The following is a 25330-nucleotide window of genomic DNA, read 5'->3' on the forward strand; positions in this document are numbered from 1 at the left end:
AAAAACCTGAAGGTTCTATTAATGTATTCATTTAATAAGTCCTGGTGTTCATGTAGCTTGATAATTGAGAATACATATTTTTCAGATTTTACTATAAAATGAAATAATACAACATATTGTGCAAGCAGAGCGAGTGAGAGAGAATTATTTAGGGGGTGAAGAAAGTGTTCATCCTTGTCTATCCTGAAAATGTGCCAGCTCCTTGGTGTATGAAATGGAAAGCTACAGTAGGTTATAAAAATGTGATGGATGATTTAGGTGGCCATATTCAGCAGTAAGCAATAAATGCTGAGCTCTGCAAAAATGACTAAAGGCAAAATGCAAGTGATTTACTAGCAATTTAAAGCACATGAGATTTGTAATGCATGAGGCCCTCAGGCCCATCACTTCTCTTCACTTATGGGAAACAATATTTTGATGGAAAATAGCACGTTTATTTTCATCTTTGTGATTTAAACCAGAACAGCACCCCAGTTTGAAAACTTTGCCTTGTTCAGCAGGTATATACCTTATTTACCAGTAAATAACCAATATGCTTTATTTTTTATTGCTTGTGGGTTTGTCTCTTGGGCCCTTGACATGTTATCATCATCATCATAGGTTTCAAGTCTATGAGAATGGTCCTCTCAGGAGATCATGGAATTTTTAATGTTTCAGCTGAGCGATAGGATGAACCCACAGGAAAGAGACCTATGTGTTGTGGGGGGTTAGTTTTCCTGTTTCTGCTGTCTCACGTACACAAAAAAACTCCATGTGGAGCAGACAAATCGGAAAACACTCCCTCCCTCTCATTGTTTTTGCACAGGGGGGAAAGTTTGGAAGAAAGGTCTAGAGTGTTACACAGATGAGAACTTGAAAAGAATTCATTTACTTGTAGGTTGTCAAGATTTCATACCAGCCAGGTATAGGTAAATATGCCTCTTCATAAAGCCAGCCCAAATTCCTTTTCTAGGGTTGCCAATCTCCAAGTGGGGCCTGGAGACCTGGAATTACAAGTGATCTCCAGACTGCAGAGATCAGTTCCCTTGGAGAAAATGTCAATTTTGGAGCATGCACATCATGACATTACTAGCAACCCAGCCTGTTGTGTAAACAACAGGCTTGGGAGGAGCGTATCACTACGGTGGGCTTCTCCGTCGAGGCTGCCACAGCAATGGAGAAGGCTGGTGCACCAGGCCTCCCCGCTGACTCTGTCATCGCTGTGAGGCCTTCCAGCCACCTCCATGGCTTCTCCGTTGCTGTACTGCCAACAACTCACTGCACCTGCACCAGGATAAAAAGTGAGTCATTTAGCATGTCTTATAATTGTAATCATTATTTCATTGCGTTCACATAAAGTATATTAGAGTTTCTGCACAAATTGTGTGTGTATGTGAAGTGAAACAGTACATGTGCAACCACCACATGAGACAATTTGCACATGCTTTTACTTTTTTTTTTGAAATGCATAATGTGGGTGTGATTTCAGTAGTTCTTATCTGTTTTTATGCTCTTTCATATGCATATTTCTTTGCATCATGTGATCCTAGTATTTAATTCATCACTGACAATTTCTATGTTAATAGGAATTAAAGCAGAACCTCTTAACTTCCTTTCCCATAGCAACAAGCACTTCATAACTGCTCATAACTTTTTACTCCAGGACTTCTCAGCGCTTTGTAAGTCCTTCCCTGCATCTGTTCCTTAGCCTTGTCATCAGCTCGTTATTTAAGAAGGATTTAGGCTGCACCTCTTTTTTTCCTTAATAGAAAAGATGTTTGCTCAATGGCTGCTGAAATAATTCTGTATGAAATAATAATGTCATTGACTGAATAAAACAAACAGATAAACAGAACATCTATCGTTGGCTGAAAATACAATTCCAGCCATAGGCAACAAAGAAACAATATTTGTATTTTGGTGGAATCTTTTTGTTGTAGTAGCTTTTTATCCAAATACTGAAATGAGGAAGTCTCCTGGTTTCTTTGTCATGACTTTAACCAACTATGAAAAGAGAGATTTCTGGATAAAGATCATATAGAGTTCATAGCTCAGCAATGCAATAGAAAAGGAGATGAACTTAAAGTTAACTTAATACGTTCCTTCTATCCTATCTTTTCTGAACTATAGCACAAAGCAAGGCTTTGTAAATATGGTATATATTAACATGGGGCATGAGCTCCTCCACTGCTTATGTGAGCAGAAGTAAAACTGTGCAGGCTTTCATACATGACAAGGAGTTCTACGGGTCTTCTGGTTCAAGACTGTCTACATCCACATCCAGCAACTTGTACTGTTATCTGAATATCTACCCAGGTTTGTTGCCTGGCCTCTAGAGGAATCCCTCTGTATGTGTCCAAAGTACAAACCAAACAATACCAATTGGGCTAACATATCCTTGGGAGTTTTGTCTTGTGTATACTGAAGTCCCATAGGATTTCTATGTCTCATTGCTGAGGGGGAGGGGGGGCGCATACCTTGCTGGGAAAGAACTCTCCATATTCCAGTGTTACAGCATGATCTAATGGGGAAAACATCACCTGGCCAATCTCAAAGCAACCACTGAGCTGATTCCTTTATTTGATTGTAAAAAAGGATTTATTAACATGAGATAGACATACAATGAAATAGCAAGAGAAGCAATGATCAATGCCCAGACTACTACAATCGCTGAGGAGAAGGAGAAGTTGGGCTTATATCTCCTATGGGCAAGGCAGAGGTGGATGCTCTAACCTTCAAGATTTAACATGAAACTCTGTCAAAAAGAAAAGAAACAGTAACTAAGGCAAACACTAGAAAAGCTATAACAAAGAAGACATATGCAGTAAGAAGATTGTTGATAAGCACACATTCCATAAGAAAAAATTGTTTCTGCAATATACTAATGAGACTAAGTTAAAATGGTGCTATAGGTGGTGGGTCTTTCTATGGTGTGTGCAAGAGAAAATCATACGACCTGTCCAGAAAGAAAAGGCAGTTGGGATACTCTTCCCTGCAAGCCTCAAGAAAAGGTCTTCAAGTGTGGTAGCCTGGATCAAGATGACCAGAGCAGTTTCAAAGGGTGGCATGTGAAAGGCAAATGTGTGCCCACGGGTTCCCATTTTACCCATGCAAGCCATATATCATGTAAATTAAGCCCCCTAGGATGTGTTTATGTATCCTCTGGGTCTCCTGTGATAATCTGGGCTAAGATTGGAAGCTGGAGTGTTTTAGTATGCAGTGGGGAAAGGGGGAGAATATAACTGATGAGCCATTGAAATTGATTGGAGATGAGTCTGTGCACCTGGAGTACAAAGTTTAGAACTTCCTGTCTCCTAAGACCTTAGGAGCCAACACTGGAATACAGAAAGGATGTAATATCCAGAGAAAACTCTTAAGAGTATAAGGCTCACATCCAAACATTATTAACATATTGGGAAAATCATAGCTACACACGAGATCTTAACACTGATCATTATCATCTGTGGTGCTATTTTATTTGTGCTATTACCTTCCCATTGGGTCCATTTAAAGTCGCTGAGGCTGTAACTGCAAAGACTCTTCCCTGATGATTTCGGAGGAGTTAATTATCCTTTATCAGTACATTATCATAGCAAAGAGTAGTGACGTGCTCTGAAAAAAAATCAGGTTTGGATCCGGGATTTCTGAAGGAACCATGTACCATTACTGTTGTTTTCTAGATGGGGCATTGCCAGCTTGGATCTATTCCATTTGAGATTTTTCATTATCATGAATTTTGTCCTTGTTCCTTGCAATGAAGGCTTCCATGCTCTTTTAAGCAGCTGTTTTTGCATTTAATGGCACCAAAATCACACAGTATACAGTCCTACCTTTAAGTCATCAATCATAAATCACCTGTGACACTGAGAGACCTCTGTCTTTTGGTGCTACACCTCTGAAGATGCAAGTCACAGCTGCTGGCGAAATGTCAGGAACTACAATGCCATGACCACGGCGATACAGCCCGGAAAATCCACAACAACCATTGTTCTCCAGCCGTGAAAGCCTTCGATAACACATTAAGTTATTGTTTTGGGGCAGAGACATAAGTTTGCCCCAAGGTATCTTTTGCACTATAACTAGGTTGTCTAACAATATGCTCAGTGTGTGTCTTTTGGTACCTATTCACATACACACTCCACTCATTTGGGCTCCTTCTCTTCATGAAATAATGATAATTTTGCTGCTCCTCTGCGGATCTCCTCTTTCCCTCTGAGACTGCTTTCTTGAACTGTTTTCTTAGTCAGCTCTATGTGTATGCTGTGTGTTTTTTTTTACAGTTTAGGTAGAACTGCACATTGCATGCATAATCTAGGGGAAAGCAACTTTAGTAGAGGGATTTAGAGCAAAAGCAATAGACCCTCTCCATTTGCAGGGGATTCATTCTCTGGATCATCACAAATAATCTCTCCCACAGAAGATGTAATGATTATAATGATGGAATAGTGGGGGTAAAAACAGGGTGGAGACTATCAGAGCAATCCTAAGCAGAGTTACACCGGTCTAAGCCCATTGAAATGAATGGGCTTAGACTGGTGTAACTCTGCTTAGGATTGCACTGTATGTCTCATGATCAAATCTCTGACCACAAAGTGAAATAGTGTGTTACAAATGGCAAGAGTCTACAGTAATGGCTTGAGGGAGATTCCTTCACCAATGTCTTCTCTATGCTCTTTTGTACCTTCCAGTTCTCTGATCTACATCGGCACATTTTTTCTTACAGCCAGCACAGCCATGAGTTTCCTAATACTACTAAAAATAACATTTCTTGCGTACATGTACAAAAGCTCATCTTCTGCAATGGTTGATGAACAGGTATCCTGTCAAGTGAGAAGCACCATTGTGGGTTCTTGTTTTAATTCTGAATGCAAGCAGTAGTTGATGGTTTGGAGGAGGTTTAACAAGGTCACAGCACTAGACAGAATGATAAACACTTCCATGAATACTGATTTAAAAATCTTCTGTAGCACTTTAAAAAATCAGCTGCATATTAAATCCCTCAGATTATCACAAATATTAAGAATACTTTAAATGGGTTAAAAAAACTTCATGGGAGAGCATTTGATGATCCTTATATAAAAACTGAAAGACTCAAACTGCCCTATGAGCTTCAGAAGATGCCTAATGGAAGTGCTGGAGTACAGGTTCAATACCTGGATGAAGAGAGATCATTTTCAATTGAATAGGTTACAGGCGTGTTGTTGGTCAAACTTAAAGAGACATTAGAAAGTGTACTTAAAAAACCTGTAGCTGACTGTGTAATTTCAATCTCAAGGTTTTTTTCCTGATGCTGAAAGAAGATCAGTAGAGGTGGGCACGGACATCATAATGGACCTAATTTCCCCACGGATTTACTTTGTTTGTGAACACACGGGCCATGGGTGCGTGTTCTTTTCACAAAAGTGCTGAACATTGGGGCGTTCTGTCCGTCTGTCCGTTGGCCCGTTATGCCAGGATTCCCGCTGTCACCGCTCCTAGGCAACAGTGTGGAGTCACCTTCCCCTTTTGGAACACACCAATCTCAGCCCAGGAAACCTTGATTGGCAGCTCTGTCAGTCAAACAGAGAACGCCTACAAGTGTTTCCTATATAAGAGAAAGTGCGCAAAGCACAGCTTCAGTTTGTGGGCAGGAGCGCGAGTTAGCAACTGCTTGCTGTGGAAGTTTTTCTTTTGCATTGCATGTTGCGAGAGCAGCTTGTGCCTTAGCAAGGGGCTTTGGGGCTTAGGGGCTTTGGTTGCAAGAGGGCTAACTCTTCCCTCCATTCCTGTTTAATTTTTTTCGCCTTTCAATTCTTCCTTGCTTAGTGAGAGCACTTTTTTTTTTAATCCTTCTACTGTGCTATCGGGTTACTTTGATTTCTTTTTCCTTTCAAATCCTTGGGTTCTTGGGCTTGGTTTTTTTTCAAACTCTTACTTGCTTTTGGGTTCCTGGTGGGTTCTATTGTGCTCTGATCCCAACCCACTCACAGACCCACAGTGGGTGCAAAGTAGCTTATGGGTCTTTTTGCTTGAGTTCTTTCTTTCTTTCCACTTTCTTCCCACTTTCTTTCCTGGCTTTTGAGGTGACTGGGAGGGGGGCTGCTATTGGGCTCTGTGAAACACCCACTCTCAGACGACCTGCAGTAAGCTTTTGAGGCTGCTTGCTTAAGTTCTTTCAAAACCTTTCTTTCCCCAAACAGTGTGCCCCTCTTGGGGTGCTTCCTTTCCTGACTTTTGAGGTCCTGGTGAGAGCTATTGGGCTCTCTGTGGTCCGATGAGGAGATTTCTGTCCCCCCTGGGAGACTCTCCTTCCCCGCAGAATCACTTCTGTTCTATCATGTCGAGGGCTGTTCCTGTGTGCCCAAAGAAATCCACTCCCTCCCCCGCATTTAACCTCCTCTCCAAGATTGTCTCATGTCCTTTCCAAGAGGCTTCCTCCTGCTGCCTCCCCCCAAAAACATCTCCTTGACTGTCCCCTCAAAGAGTCCTCCTTTCCCTCCCCATTCCAGCCCCAGAGCCGGTTTTCTGCTGCCAGGAAGCGTAGGTACTAAAACGAATGACAGGATTGCCCATTGGAAATCATGGGAGGAAGGAATGCCAAGTTACTTGCACAGGCTCCATTGAAATACATTACAGCAAAAAAAGGGGGGCAAAGAAAATGTGGAATGGATTTTCCAGAAAGGTCTCTAGGCCCCGATAAACTATACAGGGACTGGAAAGACAGGCCCCACAGTGCAATGACAGCCCCTGGAAATAGCAGAAGGGCTCTGGGACTGGAATGACAGCCCCCTGAGTGGAGTGACAGCCGCTGAGTGATGCTCTGTATTCTTGGTGTTTGGGGGGGCAATCAGTGGGAGGGCTTCTAGTGTCCTCCACTGGCAGACCTCCTGATGACACCTGGATTTTTTGGCCACTGTGTGACAGAGTGTTGGACTGGATGGGTCATTGGCCTGATCCAACATGGCTTTTTTATGTTCATATGTTCAAAAACTGGGACTGGAATGGCATGCCTCTGAGTAAAAAGAGAATCCCTGGGAGTAACAGAAGGCCTCTGGGAGTTGAATGCCAGGCCCCTGAATGGAATGATGGTCCCTGGGAGTATCAAAAGGGCTTTGACACTGGAATGACAGAAGCCTAAGTGGAATGACCATCCCTGTGAGTATCAGAAGGGCTCTGGGACTGGGGTGACAGGCCCCTGAGTGGAATGACAGTCCCTGCGAGTATCAGAAGGGCTCTGGGACTGGGGTGACAGGCCCCTGAGTGGAATGACATTCCCTGGGAGTATCAGAAGGGCTCTGGGATTGGAAAGACAGGCCCCTGAGTGGAATGATGGTCCCTAGGTAGAGGAGAACTGTTTTGGGACTAGAATGACAGGCCTCAGAGTGGGATTACACCCCCTGTGTGTAGCAGAAGCATTGTGGAACTGAAACGACAGGTTCCAGAGTGGAATGGCAGCCCCTAGGTGTAGCAGAAATATTCCGAGTGTTGAATGACAGGCCCCAGTATGGAATGACAGCCCCTGGATGTAGCAGATGTGTTTTGGGACTAGAATGATGGGTGTCAGAGTAGGATGACACCCCCTAGGTGTAACAGAAATGCTCTTGAACTTAAACTACAGGTTCTAGGGTAGCATGAAAGCACCAAGGTATAGAAGGATTCTGGGAGTTGAATGAAAGGCCTCTGGGTGTAGCAGAAGTGTCCTGGGACTGGAATGACAGACCTAAGAGCGGAATGACAGCCCCTCGGTGTAGCAGCTGTGTGTTTGCTGCTGGCTTTTCCCCTCCCTTCCTCCCATCCTGATGCACATTTGATCTAAAGTGGCAGGGAAGCTGCTGAGAGAGAATGAAGCACCAGCATTTTAACACTTTCCTAGTTTCACTAAAAAAAAAATGAGAGTACAACAGGCTTAAAAAGTACATGTTTTTCCCCAGAACGCCGCTACCAATTGCCTCTCCAGTGGGCAAGGGACAGTACAAACAGCAAATACTGGAGGGTGGTGTAGGTTCCATCATTGCAATATTGCCACATTTGTGAAATTATTTTTTAAAAAACTGACGTCAGCTCCAGCCCCCACAAAATGCAGCTCCAAACAGACACATCTGAACTCATCAGCAGTCACCAACTTGTCTTGAGGTTGTGCAGTGCAGAATGATGCTACCCCAAGCTGTTTCAGCACCAATAGACATGAATGCTCAGCATCATCAGCTTAAAATGTGCCATGCATAATGGACCATGGTGCTTGTGGGCACTAAAGCACCACGTAACATTTTCAGGTACCCATCAAGTGTTTTAAGAAAGAGAAGGGCCAGGTGGGACTTTTGCCCAGCAAGGCTACTGATCAGCTGTGTGGATTTTTAAAATCATTCCTTTGGTAGAAGCAGCCACCACATTAGAAGAATCTTCACTGTGTGTGTGAAGGTACACTGTGGCCATTCTTTCCTGGCTGGCTCACCTGTGTCTGCACCCACCTTGGTGTGTCAAAATTACAAAGGGGACTGCAGGCTCGAAACGTTGAGGAGTCCTGAACTATTTATTTGTTAATGTTATTAGATTTATAGTCCACTCTCCCTATAAGTGGGATCAGAGCATATAATAACAAACTAAATACATAAAGAGATATAATAGTGATACCATAAAACAAGATAAAAGCATCAATACACTTTGTTAATGTTTTCTAAACTAGAGTTTGAGATGGGATTTTTCACAGAGAGTCTAAGGAGGGTACTTTGGGTCAGGGGTGAACACTGAGCAAAAGTAAGCAAAGAACTCAGGCAGGGTGTAACACGTAATGGGAACAGGAAGGTCTGGAAGGCTGCAGAACTGGAAAGGATAACAGGAAGGGTGGCAAGGGTAGGATTTTTGCTTGAAAATAGAGGAGGTGGCTCATATCAACCTCATGAAAGCGTAAGCAAACAGAGGAGCTGTAATGAAGGATAAATATACAGATGGAACTGATTTGGCGATAGCTACACATCTTCTAGAAATAATTAAAATGTAAAGTATTTAATTCCACTATCTCTACTCCCAGGGGCTGTCATTGCACTCATGGGGCTGTCATGCCAGTCTCACAGACCTTCTCCTACCCCTAGGGTCTGTCATTCCACTCAGGGGCCTGCCATTCCAGTGCTACAGCCCTTCTGCAACACCTTGAGGCTGTCCTTGGAATCAGGGGCCTATCATTCCTCTATCAGAGCCCTTCTGCTACACTTAGGGGCCCACATTCCATTCAGGGGCCTGTCATTTCTGTCCTAGAGCCCTATGGCTGCACCTAGGGGCCATCATTCCACTCGGGTCTGTCATTCCAGTCCCAAAGCCCTATGGCTGCACCTAGGGGCTGTTACTCCACTCAGAGGCCTTTCATTCCAGTCTCAGAGCACTTCTGCTTCATTCAGGAGTCGTCATTCCACTCAGGAGCTTGTCATTCCTGTCCCAGAGCACTTCTGTTAGACCCAGGGGCTGTCACTCCACTCAGGGGCCTGTCATTCCACTCCCAGAGCCCTTCTGCTACACCCAGGGGCCATTACTTCACTCGGGCCTGTCATCCCACTCTCGGAGCCCTTCTGTTACTCCCAGGGATCATCTTTTTTATTCAGAGGCATGTCATTCCAGTCCCAGAGCACGTTTGCTACACCCAGGGGCTGTCACTCCACTCAGGGGGCTGTCATTCCAGTCCCAGAGCCCTTCTGCTATTTCCAGGGGCTGTCATTGCACTGTGGGGCCTGTCTTTCCAGTCCCTGTATAGTCTATCTGGGCCCAGAGATCTTCCTGGAAAATCCATTCCACATCTTCTTTGCCCCCCCCTTTTTTTGCTGTAATGTATTTCAATGGAGCCCATGCAAGTAAATTGGCATTCTTGTTTCCCATAATTTACAATGGGCCTTCCAGCCTCTCCCATTATCCCATCAGGGAGCATTATTCCCCTCTGAGGGCCGACCTTCCATTCTCAGAGGAAGATTCTCCTACTCCATCCCAGGTTTTCATTACAACTTTTGGGTGCTGCGAGGCAATGCCAGCCAGTTGGCTTTTGCGGCTCCTATTCTCTGTTCTGGAAGTTTCCTCGGGGTGGCCGCTTTGGGGGCCTGTAACTCAGACATCCGAAATGCAATCTTAACCAAACTTTGAGGGTGGATGGAGGAGAGGCTTCTGAAGATTCTATGTGAGTTTGGGCTGCCTGGGTGCAAAGAGGGCAGAGTCAGGGACCCCAGAATTGATGTGACTGGTTCACAAACCTGGTTCGCGAACCAGGCTGGTCCCTTTAAAAGTTCGTGGTCCGTGGTCAGTGGAAATCAATGTACCACAGACCAGCAGTCCATGCCCTCTCCCAGGTCCATGTCCACCTCTAAAGATCAGTAATGGCAGCTGCACAAGTAGTAGGCTTAAACTGCCTTCAGCTAATGAATGAAACTACAGCAGTTGCACTGGCCTATGGAATTTATAAACAAGATTTACCAACTTTGGAGTTGGACCAAGGAATGTGATTTTTGTAGATATAGGACATTCTGCTTATCAAGTTTCCATTTGTGCTTTTAACGAAGGAAAATTAAAGGTATTAGCCACTACAAGACCCATTTTTAGGTGGCAGAAACTTTGATGAGGCTTTGGTAGATTACTTCTGCGACAAGTTCAAAGTTAAATATAAATTGAATGTGAAGGATAATGCTAGGGCACTGCTGAGGCTGTATCAAGAGTGTGAAAAACTGAAGAAGCTTATGAGTGTCAATGCTTCTGATCTGCCCATGAACATAGAGTGTTTCATGAATGACATTAATGTCTCTAGTAAAATGAACAGAGCTCAGTTTGAACAAATGTGTGCATCTCTTCTGGCCAGAGTGGAACCTCCTTTGAGAGCAGTGATGGCTCAAGCTAAACTACAGCATGATGATATATATAGTATAGAAATAGTAGGTGGAGCAACTCGAATCCCAGTAGTGAAGGAGCAGATTTGTAAATTCTCCGGCAAAGATATAAGTACCACATTAAATGCAGATGAAGCTGTGTCAAGGGGTTGTGCATTACCATGTGCAGTTCTTTCATCAGCATTTAAAGTGCGAGAATTTTTCATCACAGATGTTGTTCCGTACTCAATTACTTTGAGGTGGCAGTCATTTTACAAGGAAGGAACTGGTGAATGTGAAGTCTTCAGCAAAAACCATGCTGCATCATTTTCAAAAGTTATTACTTTCCACAAGAAGGAACCTTTTGAGCTGGAAGCATTTTACACCCATCCATATGATGTTCCTTATCCTGATACAAGAATAGGGCACTTTGTTATTCAGAATATTGGACCCCAGCATGATGGCAACAATCCGAAAGTTAAAGTGTGTGTTAATGTTCATGGTATCTTCAGTGTGGCTAATGTATCCATAATAGAAAAACAAAATATAGAGGATGATTCCAATGATGTACCCATAGATACAGAATTGTCCTGCAAGAATCAAAGCAAGGATGACCTGGCTAAAATGCAGGTTGATCAAGATGACGGCAATCACAGAAACCAAACTGAGCAACACAGTTAAGCTGATGAGGAAAAAGGTCATCTTGGGGCAGAGGGAAGGACTGCTTCAGAAGATAAGCTTGATAATACAGTTCAGTCTGGAAAAGGAAAGACAAAGATCAACAGTATTGATCAACCGATTCAGGCTAACCTGAACAGGCCGGTGGAACAGGACATTAACTGCTGCATTGAAAATGAGGGAAAGATGATGATGCAAGACAAGCTGGAGAAAGAGAAGAACGATGTCAAAAATGCTGTTGAAGAGACAAGCTGTGTGGTGTCTGAAAAATTCATTACTGAAGATGATTAAAGGAAAATAACATTGATGTTGGAGGATACAGAGAATTGGCTTTATGAAGATGGAGAGGACCAGTCAAAACATGTATATGTGGAAAAACTTCAGGAAATGAAGAAATTTGGTGATCCAATTAATGAAAGACAAATGGAACATGAAGAGAGGCCAAAAGCTTTAAAAGGACTGGAAAGAAACTTCAGCTGCTTAGGAAAGCTGTAGCGGGATACAAAAATAAGGATGAAAAATATGAGCACATTGATCCTGTTGATGTGGAAAAAGTAGAATAAACATACCACTGAGGCCATGCATTGGCTGAACTAAAAAATGAATACATGGAACAGGTTGAGTAACACAGGATCCTGTTCTGAAAGTGGCAGAAATAATAGCGAAGTATAAGGAACCGGACAATTTATGTAACCCCATTATTTACAAGCCTAAGTCCAAGGTGGAACCACAGTTGGAATGTCAAGCAAAATCTAATGAACACAATGGACCAATGAATGGACAAAGCGGTACTGACAAAATCAGAGGACAGTTGCCAGCAGATGAAATCATCTGAAGAAATGGATAGGGACTAAGTTTTACATTTCTTTCAGTCCATTAAACACAGTGCAAGTAATCAGAGGGCCCATCTTTACTTTTATGCCTGATACACATTACAGATGTTCAATTTCTTAAACAACTTTCTGTTCTTTGTTCTTTACAGTAGATTTGAAAGTGTTTTTCTATTGAGTGCATTCCCATTGTTCATTCCATTGAGGCTGCTTACGTGGAGCTTTAGTTGAATATAGATTGTAAAAGTCAGTTGAAGTTTCCCCGATATATTTTATATCAGATAGGCAGAATTGATATATAAATGACAACAATCTACCTTATTTAAAGCTTTTATTGTGGGTAAGCCTCTGCTCCTTCATTCAGGAAAGGCCACTATATTGCACTACTGATGCTGAAGTGTAGATCTTTGCATCTTTATCTTGGAAGCTATTGGGTTTGATGTGGCTTTACCATTGTCACTTGAAGCACTGAGCTTTTTCTAGTTATTGTACTGTTCTAATTTAAATATTAAAATAGAGGTTAGCTGGAGGATTAGTTCATCTTGTTAATGTACCATGAAAACTGTAAGAATGTGTAAACAAAACATCAAAGGCTTGAAAGGAGCCCATACCAGCAGCATTCTGTGTCATCAGACTAGCAACATGACTGACAATAAAGCTCATGGTCTCCATAAAAAAAAAATCCCTCTTGAAATGCTATTGTTAGTTGGTGTCTACTGAAGTATGAGTTCATATGTCTTTCTCCTACATTATATAGGTTCATAGGTTTTCCTCCTCCATATCTATTGATATTCAAATCAAATATTGCTCATCGCTTACTACACTTGGTTAGGTCTTTTGGAGCATAAACCTTTTTGGAGTTAACATACTTAAAGCAAATTATTTGACGACAGCTTTATCCAGCACTGTAACCATTTTTCACCAAACCATTCTGGAATTGGGCATCACAAGCCTGACTTATTTCATTGTGACCTGCAGTAGCAGATTTGTGATGTAAGGACTGAATTCTCATTTTTTAAGAAGTTTGTCTTTAATGAACTTTGAGAGTTAGCCTTCTGCAAACCTTTTGCAACAGTGAAAATAGACCAATTTATTCGTTTTCTTGGTTTTCTGACCCTTTGGCCACTTTTTGCTAGAATACATATTCATGCCTAAAAGCATACAAATTATTTTGTAAAGACTTCTTGTTATAATTTTATGAAAATCTGTCTAAATACCTACATAGTTCACATCAACTAGTACTCTTTTATGGAGCAAATCAAGCCATTCACCTCTTATACCTGGTCTAAGAAGATTTCATTTTTTCCCATAAAGGTACCAGTTGCAATTACATTTTTTTTTTGGCTTTTCATATACTGTGGTAAAAAGCTCACCTGTATTTTCTACTGTGATTTCTTCCTCACATCAGCAAGTTTACATGTTCACTGATACATAAAAATATAGATTTTTAAGTTTCTCAAGACCCTTATGTATAAAATGCCACGTCAACCTTTTTCTTCTGTCTTTTTTGACAAATGTTCTTTTCAGATGTAAAAGTCTATCCTCAATTTGAAGTGTGCAATATATGTTAGCTGTATTTAACCGTATTCATTCAATTTAAGGGATATTCAAATTAGTGCTGTGGAATTCAGGTTAGGGAACCAGGTAAAAATGCCAGATTTTTGACAATCATGCTAAATCTGGCTTTCCTGGCTAAAATTAGAGGATTTTGGTTCCAATCTGGGCCCTGGATGAAAACCCCCAGACAAATCTGTGCCAATCTGGGTCAGTCCAGGAAACCAGATTTACCTCTTGGCTGGCTGTCTCCCTGTCTTCTCCTGCATCTTTTTTGAGAGAGGAGGGGGAAGGAGTGAGGCAGAGAGCGGGGAGTGAGTGGCCAGTCCATGCAGCAGCTCTCCTTGTCTGACTGGCTTATGTGAATGACACTGGTTCAATTGGGCTAATTTGCAACAATATCCCTTTGGTTTGGGTGGACTTGATTCTCTGGTTTGACTTGATTCTCTGGTTTGATGGTCCCCTTGCTTCACATTGATTCTGGGTGGATTCCATTCCCTGGCTTCAGTTTGGTTCTGTTGGGCTTTCTCTGAGTTGAACTTGCATTTGGGAGTGTGCCTTTGGCCAGTGGCAGCCTTGCCTCTGCGTCTTTCTGTCTCAGAACCAGCTTGCAAACTTTCCTACCACAGGAGACAATAGAGGGTGACTGTGCACCTTCTTCAGGGGGCACCTGGCTTTTGAGGGGACTTCAGCTTGGTTCTGTTGGCCTTTCTCTGTGCTGAATTTGTACTTTGGAGTGTTCCTCTGGCCTTTCCTCTTGGAAATGGGTTTTCCTTAGAAAACAATGATGAGTGATTAGAGGTACCTTGTTCAGGAGTCCATAGAAACGCTTCCTGAAACTGGGCGGGGGGGGGGGGCTTTAGTAGACAGCTAGGAGTAGATTCCCTGAAAATTTTGTGGCTTGCTTGAAAAATGCCTCCCCACCCCCTGGATAGTTTTCCCCATAGGGAATAATAACCGGATAAATCTGCAATTCTCTAATCTTCCCAAAATGTATTAGAGAATTTTTCTGGATTTCAGGAATCTCAGACTGTCATGAGTCAGCCAGGGCTCAGCGATAGTGAGGACTAGACATGGGCATGAACCAAAAAACAAACAAACTGGGAGGTTTGAGGTTCGTACAGTTTCATGAACCATGAATTTGCATGAACTTTCCCTGGTTCCTGAACTGGTTCGTGTGGTTTCTGAAAATATCACTTCCGGGGCAGCAGAAGATCTGCAGAATAGGGGTGTGAGCTTCTGGTTTCTCCCTTATAAAAGCCAGCCACTTTTCAGCTGATGGGAGGGGAATCCCCATCAACTGAAAAAGCTGCTGGCTGTTCTGCTTCCCATGTTTGCAGAAGTTTGCTTATTCCCTGCTGGCTTTAAAAGCCAGGAAAGGGCTAAGTGGGTGATTTTCCCTTCCTCCTTTGGGGTATGCACACACTCTCTCTCTTTTTTTCCAAAGGCAAAAAAGTGTAGCAACGTTGTAACAGTGTAGCATTGCAACATTGTAACATTACTGTACTTTCCTCCTGGCTTTAAAAGCCAGGAAAGGATTAAATAGTTGCTTTTCCCTCCCATGAGGGAAAAGCATGGGTTTTTTCTCTTTGCAAAACCTGAAACATGCCTTGGAGGGAGGGGAAAGCAGCTGTTTAATCCTTTGGAGAGAGCCTTTAAGGCTAAGGGGCAGCCCCCAGCCTGTTGATGTGAAATATTTACCATTCCAGTGCATAATGCTTTGCCTACAGATCTATAGCAATTTGAGGCAATGTGCTGCAACTAGAAAAATAGTATGTTGGCAGACAGGATCTGGCATCAGCTGGATGTAAGATTTAGAAGTGGAATACCACCACCTGCTGATTATAGTATACACAGTTCAGGCAAGCCCAGCTCAGCCATGGTGATAATGGCCCTGATTCTGAAGGAATGTTCCCTGTATTTGTCTGATGGAAGCCCAAGGGCTGCCAGACTGGTGCAAAAGACCACCATCAACTGAAACATGGTGAGAGGGACCAGCAGGAATGTTGATGGGCACAGGACCAGGGTGTTGAAGGCAGATAGCAACGAAGCTTGTGGTAGTACAAACTGAGCATGGATAAGAGCCACAAAGGTAGATATTGGCCTCATGCCCACACCTGTCAGTCTTATTCCTTCTGATAAACAGATGCACATTGTGCCCCTGGAGTATGATATTAGTCAGCCCTATAGCCCTCCTGGAGCAATCCCTCTGAGAATTGGAAACCAGCTCCCTTAACCCAAGTGCCCCCAAAAGGCCAGCATAAACACAGTCTCAAAAACATGATCTTAAAGTCAGACTGATGAACTGTTGCAAGTTGCCACATTAACTTGGACAACAAGGGGAAGATTACAGGCCTCCTGGAGTCAGGTGGGATTGAAGACATCCTATACCAACCTTCCAAGGCCTTACAGGGTACAAACGATATGCAAGTGCCCCACAATGCAGGGTACAAAGTGGGGGGAGGGCAGTACTGTGCTTACTATAACAGTGTACATTATAGGCAACAGAAACACTGCTTGTGACTGTACGAAGCAAGGCAGCACAGGCTGAGTTGGAGGAGATAAAGGCTACATTTGAAATCAACATGCATAGATGGGACCTGGGCATGAGCACACTGGCTCCTCCATGCAGTCACTAGGTTGTGAGCTCAAAGCTTGTGTGTCTAGGAAGCATGCACAGGCGAGTTCCATCCTTGTGACTGGGAACATTAAAAAACAGCTTCCCTAATCATTGGGTTAGAGCCTGTGTACTACAAATTGGTTGTGTGAGCTGCAGTTTATAGCTCACCAAAATATGCAATGTATAATATTTTCTAAAAATTAGAGGGAAAACTACAGGGAATATTTATGACAACAGTCAAATATGAAATTACTGTAGAAGACGTATAGAAAGTATTTGTTCATCCTGTCTTGTGACAAATGGACAAAGAATAGTGGACTTGAGTTATAGGGCATCTTTATTTTACAGAGCTTTACCTGCACATTATGGTCAGTTTGGTACAAATATAGAGCAGGCAGCCAGGAGAGGTTATGAAATCTCCATCTTCAGAAGTATGCAGAAAGACGTTGGATAGGCTTCTGTTATTTTGCCCTGTACACGAATTGGATTAACCACCAGGTTGCTAGTTTCTTTCCAGCTCAGAATTTAAAAGTGTAAACATGTGAACAATGGTTTTACTAGTGTGCTAAGGCCATTATGCAGATAATCTTTCAATAAAACCAAAGTGATGAAAAAGAAGATCTTTCTACAAATTTGGGACAATCACCAAATTTTCAAACAAAAAATTAAAACTAAGGGGAAAGGTGACAGGGACTTAATAATTCTGAAACTTTTCATGAGATCTCAGGTGGCATCTTGGCTGTTGCCAAGAAGTTGCCTTGGCTGGGAGAGACTGCTGGGGGAGAAAAAGGCAGCTGAGGAAGGCAAATGCTTAGTGCTGGTGACACTTGGATTATCAGTACTGTCCTTCGTTTCTTCAGCACCTCCATCTATTCATACACATCCTTTCTCCTGCTAAGAGAGAAAGAAGAGTGTTCTGTAGAAAGCGGTCAGTGAGAACCAGCAGTATTTGGGCTGCCACTCTTGCTGTCCCCTTCTTGTGCTTGATCTTTCCCACCACTGCCTTCTCCTAGATGCCAGGAAGGGAAGGTGGCCACAGATGGCAGTCGCTGAGCACCAGGGATGTGAGGCCTGGAAAGAACTCCAGGTGTCCAATGTTCTACCATTCTCTTCCTCACCATCTTGAGGCAGATGAGTGCTGACAGTTTTGGGGCTGTGAGCCTGCAGTTGTGAGGACTCCTCAGCCTAAATTCTGCCAGCAGCAGCATCCAGCTCTCCCAGCTGCTCTCTTCTTTTTCTCCTAGCAGCAGTGGGGAAATCTCCCTGTGAATTTCTCATGGGTCCCCAATTATGCAGTTCTGATTTTGATGACAGCCATGTTGTTCTGGAAACATCTCTAATGGGCTTGGTTGTGAATACATGTTCAAAATATTGTTAAGCTAACCAGGAGGAGACAGACTTCAGGAGTTGGTGATGTAACGAGATCACTGGTGACATCATCAACAATGCTCCAGCATTCAGCCAAATCTCTATGATTTAACCATAGAGATTTGACTGAATGCTAGAGCATTGCTGGGGATGTGATGACATCACCCAGTCACCCTGGAAGTGACATTATCTTGTCAGGGTATTTGTTGGAATTCACTGTCTCCATTTCCCTCCATTTTTCTCCCATTGCTCAACTGAGCAGCAACAGGAAATACTAGCCAGGGGCAAGTGATCTTCCACCTGATACAGGAAGCCAGCAACTCTTATGTTAAACCCTACCCTGAGTTTCATCTGTTGTCTGAATGCTTATGTCAGGTTTCCATCCCCAACTTGAACATGCTCTCTTTGCAGATCAACAGCACCAACTTCTTTCAAAAGGTCTGTTGACTTTATATCAAACATGCAGTCAGGACAATATAGTTTTTCAATTTAATCTGCACCAATCTTAGAAAATGTCCTTTAGGATTATTCAGCTCAAGTTAATATTAGCCCTTCTGCCTGTCATGTTTTTCACTATATTTTACTTTGTAAAACATATGGTTATAGAAAAATGCAGAATTTCTCAGTCTTTAGTTCAGCGCTATCTGAAGCACATAGGCTCATAAATCACTCTGCATGCAAAGCCAGACAAATTGCAGGCAGTCTGTAAACTGCCACTACAATTATCATATACATAGCACTTCCATCTTTTGCAATATGTAATCTTTCCGTATTCATTAACACAATAGCACTGTGAGATTATTATTCCTGCTTTATGGATTTATTTATTTATTTAATATGGTTCTGTGCTGCCTTTCCACCTCATTCAGGATTCCCAGGGTGATGAATATGAAAAAATAAACAAAATATTAAAATATTTGAGACATGAAAACATATTTAAAGAAACACACACACACACACACACATATATATACACAAATAAAATATTTAAACACATTAACTATAATACAATGCAATAGAAACACAGAAAAACATAAACATGGACCAGGGATTATAAGAGGTAGAGATGGAACGTCAAACAAAACAAAAAAGTCTTCACCTACAGGTGAAAGAAAATGATTGAGGGAGACAGACGAATTTTCCTTGTGATGGAGTTGCAAAGTTTTGTACCATGACTGCCCTCTCTTAAGTTGCCACTCATCCAGATTCAACTGATGGGGACACCCGAAACAGGACCTCTGCAGATGACCAGAGAGGTTGGGTATATGGGAATGTGGAACTGAAGCTGAAAGCTTTGCCCTGAACTGTTAAGTGAGAGGGGACATGAACCTCAGTCTCTGAGTTTTACATCCAGAAATTATTATTGCTGGTTTGAGATGGAGCTCTGTGGTAGATTTAAAAACCACATGCCCCCTTTCCAGGGGCGGCGGGCCTATAGAGGCCAGGTAGGCGGTGGCCGCAGGCGCGGGGTGCCGGAGGGAGCGCTGGAGGAGGCTCGGCGGGCGGGAGCGCGCGCCACAAAGCACCAGCCTCCTATCCCTCCCACCCCGCGCCGCTGCTGCCGCCAGCACAAGCCCCTGGCCAGGCGCAGCCACCGCGGGCAGGCATCTGCGGCGGCGCACGCAACCGAGCGGGAGAGCTCGGAGGCCGCCCGCCGCAGCAATTGGGCCGGCGGCGGCGCGTGCGCTCCCATGATAACGTCATGCGTGATGTCATCACGCAGGCCGGTGTGCGCGCGCGCATGCGCGCGCGCGCTCGTGGGGGCGCTCGGCCGGCCGGCCAGCCGCAAGCGAGGTAAACCCTTGCTCCGCCCCTGCCCCTTTCAAATCATGACCTTACTACATATGATTTTTCCCTCTTCACTGCTTGCATGTGTGAAACTCCATTGCCAATTGCTTGACACAGGGTGGAAGCTTCAAACAAATTTTTCAGTGCAATCTTAAACAGAGTTACTCCAGTCTAAGCCCATTGATTTCAATGTGCATAGACTAGAGTAATTCTGTTTAGGATTACACTGTATGTGGAACCTGACCATATATTGAATCCGACCACTTATCCATCAAGGTCAATACTGTCTTCTCAGATTGTCAGTAGCTCTCCAGGGTGTCAATTACATCCTGATCTGTTTAACTGGACGTATCAGCAATTAAACCTGGGCTGTTTTCACATGCCTTGGCATAGTGCTAAACTCACAGAACAAGGGCGTTTTCATGGCATGTTTTCTGATGTCATTGCGCCACCAAAATGGAATCATGTCGCAATGATATCAGAAATCGCGCCATGAAGAGGCCCTCATTTCATGAGTTTACCACTATGCTGAGACATGTGAAAATGGTCCTGGGACCTTCTACACGCCAAGCTGATGCTGTACCACTAAGCCTCTTCTATATGATAAATATTGTAAATCCCCCCTTCATGGGATGTTAGTAAGAACAGTAGATACACAGTGCTGTTCTAACTTGGTCAACTCAGAATTCTACTCAGGCCTATTCGATGAACTGGCATTGTGTCTTCAAAGATGGATGTAGCTAGTATTAAAAAGTGTCTTTCATTAGCTGTTTTCATTTCTGATGGTGAAGGGCCTGTTAAAATGGCTAGAAGTCATTTTTTAAAAAAACTTACCCTAAGAGAATTGCTCTCAATGCAACAATAAAGAAATAATTCCTATCCAGCAAATTCTGGAAAGCATGAAGTGACACATTCTCTTCAGTAACAGAATATGTTGGGGTTTAACCACTGGAGTTTATGCACTCCAGTAACTTGTGTGTGAATTGATGTGTTAAGCTGTTTCTTATGAAACATTGGTATCTTTGCTTAATATGATTCTGTACAAGTAAGTTGCTGGTTGCTTTTCCTCCAGGTATTTTGAGGTTCAAATGTGCTATTTATCATCCTTTAGAAGCCAGGATAAACTTTGAATTTACCTTCATTTTGGTGTATCTCAAAGTAAACCTGTGTAAGCATCTCATCTGTAGCAATTGTAGTGATTTTAGTACAGGAAGTTCTATAGTTATGTAGCAGCTGACAGAGATGGAGAGAGGGGAGGTTCACAGTAGACATGGGCATGAATCGAAATACGAAGCAATTTTCATCACGAAATGGGCTGTTTCATGTATCACGAAACTGCGTTTTGTGGGGCTGCAGTTTTTACAAAATTCACAACTTTTTGGCCTGTTTCATTAGCTTTGTGAACAATTCGTAATTTCAGACAGACTGGCGCCGATCCATTGATTCCCTGGGCAACAGTGGGCCCAGACCTTTGTAACCATTGGAAACTCCAGTTGTAGCCCACTTACCCTTGATAGGCAGCTCTCCTAGCCATCTGGAGAGCTTCCATTCAGCCCTATATAGCCAGGAGCAGGCAGTTAATCCCCTAGGCAACCAAGGAGGTGGGCCTTCTGTAGCCATGGGCACAACAATCTCACCCCTCCAAACCCTGTTAGGCAGGTCTGTCAGCCAACCACAGAACTCCTGTTCTGTTCTATGTCAGCATTTGTTATAAAAGGCACCTCCCTGCCTCGTGCTTTTTCAGTCCCAGTAGACAGAGGGAGAGGGAGGACCTGTTGCTGGTACTGAAGTGAGAGAGAGTGTGGATTGGAATTGTGCTTTTGGCTGCTGCTGCTAGTTTAAAAGAGACTGAAAGAAGCCTCTTATTTCTAGTTCTTGACCTTGCTGTGGGAAGGCCTTTGGGTGAGGGTGCCATTTTTTTCTCCACCCCACTGTAGTCTCAGGCCTTTGCCTGGCTCTGGGGCCTAGGCCTTCCCCTTTTTAAATTTGCTTTTCTTTGTTTCTTCTCAGTTCTTTCTCTGCTCTTTTGAGGGCCTCACTCTTTTTTTTTTATTAAAAAATTTTATTAGGTGAGAATATTAATACATACAACTTTCAAATAACATTTCAATATCATTTTCCCCCACCCTTCCCCTCCCCTCCTTTTTCAGGACTTCCAACAGCTTTCCAACCCTATATCTTAATCTATTCCTAATCTATCCCCCTTTTCTGTAACTCATTATATCATGTTTACATTCTGCTTTGTTAAAGTAAGCCCTATCTGTTAGCTTCAGATCTATTATTATTAACTTAAAATCTATTATCTATTACTATCTGTTAACTTCAAATATATTTAAATTTAAGCTAACGATTAAATAAAATATCTACTTTATTAATTTTACCAATGTCTATTAACTCCAAATCCACTTAAATTTAGGCTAACAATTAGCTAATACTACCCTTCATATGGTAAAGATTCTGTCTCTTCTAATTAAAAAAACAACATTCTAATAATTTTCAAATTGCCATAATTCCCCTTTCATGTCCCACTTCTTTTCTAAATATGTTTTCAATCTTCCCCAATCAGTAAAAAATTCTGCTAAATTCTGATCTCTCAGCTTTCTTGTCATTTTATCCATTCCCGCCATGTACAGCAATTTATGTATCCAATCTTCAATAGTTGGTATTTCTTGCACCTTCCATTTCTGCGCATATAAAAGTCTTGCTGCCGTCGTCATGTAAAATAGTAATGTTCTGTATTGCATAGGAACATCTTCCATACTTAAATTCAGTAGCAATAGCTCTGGGTTCTTCTTTATTTGGATCTGCAAAATCTCATTTATTACTTCTATAATATCTCCCCAGAACTGTCTGGCTACTTCACACGTCCACCACATATGATACAATGATCCTTCATGCTTTTTACATTTCCAGCATTTATCTGACATGTTTGCATTTCCAAGCGCAATTTTCTTAGGTGTTAAATACCATCTATAGATCATCTTATAAACATTCTCTTTGATACTGGTACAAGTTGAAATCTTCAATGTAGTTTTCCATAAATATTCCCATGACTCCATTGTTATTTCTTTGTGACAGTTAATTGCCCACTTCACCATCTGTACTTTGACCGTCTCATCCTCTGTATACCACTTCAAAAGTATTTTATACATTTTAGATATCTTCTTTTTACTTTCTTGTAGTATAGTCTCTTCCAACTGAGTTTTTCCATTTGATTCCTCCTTTTGAACAATCCGAGTTGTAAAGGTCTCTAATCTGTCTATATTGGAACCATCCATAACAAGAAGATAATTCTTCTTCTGTTTTGATTCTTATCGTTTTTTGTTCCATAATCAGTATCTCGTTGTATGGTAGACATTGTTCTTCATTATAGATAGCTCTCGGATCAATCACTTCAAATGGTACCACCCAAGAGGGGATACCTTCACCCAGATATTTTTTATATTTTTTCCAAATCGTGAAGAGGCTCCTTCTGATATAGTGGTGCAAAAACATAGAATCAGCTTTTATTCTATCCTGCCACAAGTAGGCATGCCATCCAAACAACTTCTTATAACCTTCCAATGTTAAGAGTTTGCGATCTTTCAGTGACATCCACTCTTTTAGCCAAACTAAACATATTGCTTCATGATTGAGGGCCAAGCTACAAGTGACGAATGACACTTGAACGGCAAGTGGATCGAGTGGAGGGCAAGTGAACAGGGAGAAATACACTTGCCGTTCAAGTGTCATTTGTCACTTGTAGCTTGGCCTATAGTCTAATATTTGGCAACTGCAGTCCACCTCTTTCTTTAGCATCACACAAGACTTACATTTTTACTCGAGGTTTCTTGCCTGCCCACACAAAGTCAGAGATCTTCCTCTGCCATTTTTCAAATTGTTTAGTGTCTCTAATAATTGGAATTGTTCGTAGTAGAAACATGATCCGTGGTAACACATTCATCTTAACTGCCGCTATTCTTCCCAGCCATGACAGATTCAATTTATTCCATTTAATCAAGTCTCTATCAATCGGTTGCCATAGCTTTTCATAGTTATTCTTGAATAAATCGATATTTTTCGCAGTTAGCTCAATTCCAAGATATTTAACTTTATGTGTTACTTCACAATCAGTAATTTCCATTAATTCTTGTTGCTTTTGTTTGGTCATATTCTTGCATAGTATCTTTGATTTCTTCTTATTAACATAAAATCCAGCCAGATCTCCGAACTCTTTTATCTTGTCAAGCAACTTCGGCATATTTTGTATTGGATCTTCCACTATGACCATCACATCATCCGCAAAAGCTCTAACCTTGTAGGTAAATACTTTAATCTTTATGCCTCTTATAGTATCATCTTCTCGTATTTGAATCAATAACAATTCCAAAATCAAAATGAACAACAATGGAGATAATGGGCACCCCTGTCTTGTACCCTTTCTAGGGCCTCACTCTTTTCTGTTTGCTTTCTCTCTCTTGTTGTGCACTTGTCTGGTACCGCTCACTCTTGTTTTGTGCTCCCACTGTGTGCATCTCATTTTTATTTTGAGCATCTCTCCATGTCTGCGGTGTTTAGGGCTCCCCCCCTAAGCCCAGTCTCCCCCCCCCAAGCCACTGCTTGGCTCTGGGGCCCAGCTTTGAGTGGGTTCCTCCCCTGAGGGCCTGACTCTTCTGTTTGCCTCCTCTCTTTATTTCTGTGCACTTGTTTGGTGCAGCTCACTCTTGTTTTGTGCACTCACTGTGTGCATCTCATTTTTATTTTGAGCACCTCTCCCGCCTAGGCAGGTGTCTCTGCGCTTTGGGGGCTCTCCACCAAAGCCCAGTCTCAGGGCCACTGCCTGGCCCTGGGGCACAGCTTTGAGTTGGTTCCTCCTCTGAGGGCCTGACTCTTCTGTTTTCAGCCTCTCTATTTCTGTGCACTTGTTTGGTGCAGCTCACTCTTGCTTTGAGCACCCACTGTGTGCATCTCATTTTTATTTTGAGCACCTCTCCCACCTGGGCAGGTGTCTCTGCAGTGTTTGGGGGTTCAGCCCCCAAGCCCAGTCTCAGGGCCACTGCCTGGCTCTGGGGCCCAGCTTGGTGTGGGTTCCTTGCCTGAAGTCTCACACTCTATTTTATTTTCTTTTAATTTGAGCACCTGTGCCACCTGGCCAGGTGTCTGTGTGACAGATTAGGGCTCACCCCCCAAGCCCAGTCTCAGGGTCACTGCCTGGCTCTGGGCCCCAGCTTGGTGTGGGTTCCTCGCCTGAGGTCTCACACTCTCTTTTATTTTCTTTTAATTTGAGCACCTGTGCCACCTGGCCAGGTGTCTGTGTGGCAGATTATGGCTCTCCCTCCCACCCTAGTCTCCAGGCCACTGCTTGGCTCTGGGGCCCAGCTTGGTGTGGGTTCCTCGCCTGAGGGCTACAACTATTCTTGTTTGTTTTTGTTATTCTTGTTTTGTGCAGCACTATGAAGCGTAGTAGAATGGAGGGCAAGGGTGGTCATGGGGGGAAGAAGTGCAAAGCTTGTCCAGGTTGCCCATCAGGTTGACCAGCAATACTGGGGGGGCGGGGCCTTGGAGGCACCAGAGACTCCTACTGTACATCTTCCTGCAGGGGCTGTGGAGGAGGCAGAAGAGGTTGAGTCCCCACTGGTAGGAGTGGATATCCTCAAAATTTTTGAGGAAGACAATGAGGGGGATCTCAAGATGAATGGTGGGTTTTGCAGTAACATCCA

At 42.9% G+C, this 25330-nt stretch overlaps 1 protein-coding gene and 1 pseudogene across 1 annotated transcript in view; both read left to right on the top strand.

The window, feature by feature from the left end:
- Positions 1 to 25330, top strand: part of IL1RAPL1 (interleukin 1 receptor accessory protein like 1) — a 742385-nt gene that overhangs the window by 579061 nt on the left and 137994 nt on the right. The window lies entirely within an intron of this gene.
- On the top strand, positions 4986 to 12306 carry LOC129325642 (heat shock 70 kDa protein 4L-like; annotated as a pseudogene).

The sequence above is a fragment of the Eublepharis macularius genome, chromosome 3 (genome assembly GCF_028583425.1).
Source record: "Eublepharis macularius isolate TG4126 chromosome 3, MPM_Emac_v1.0, whole genome shotgun sequence".
NCBI lineage: Eukaryota > Metazoa > Chordata > Lepidosauria > Squamata > Eublepharidae > Eublepharis > Eublepharis macularius.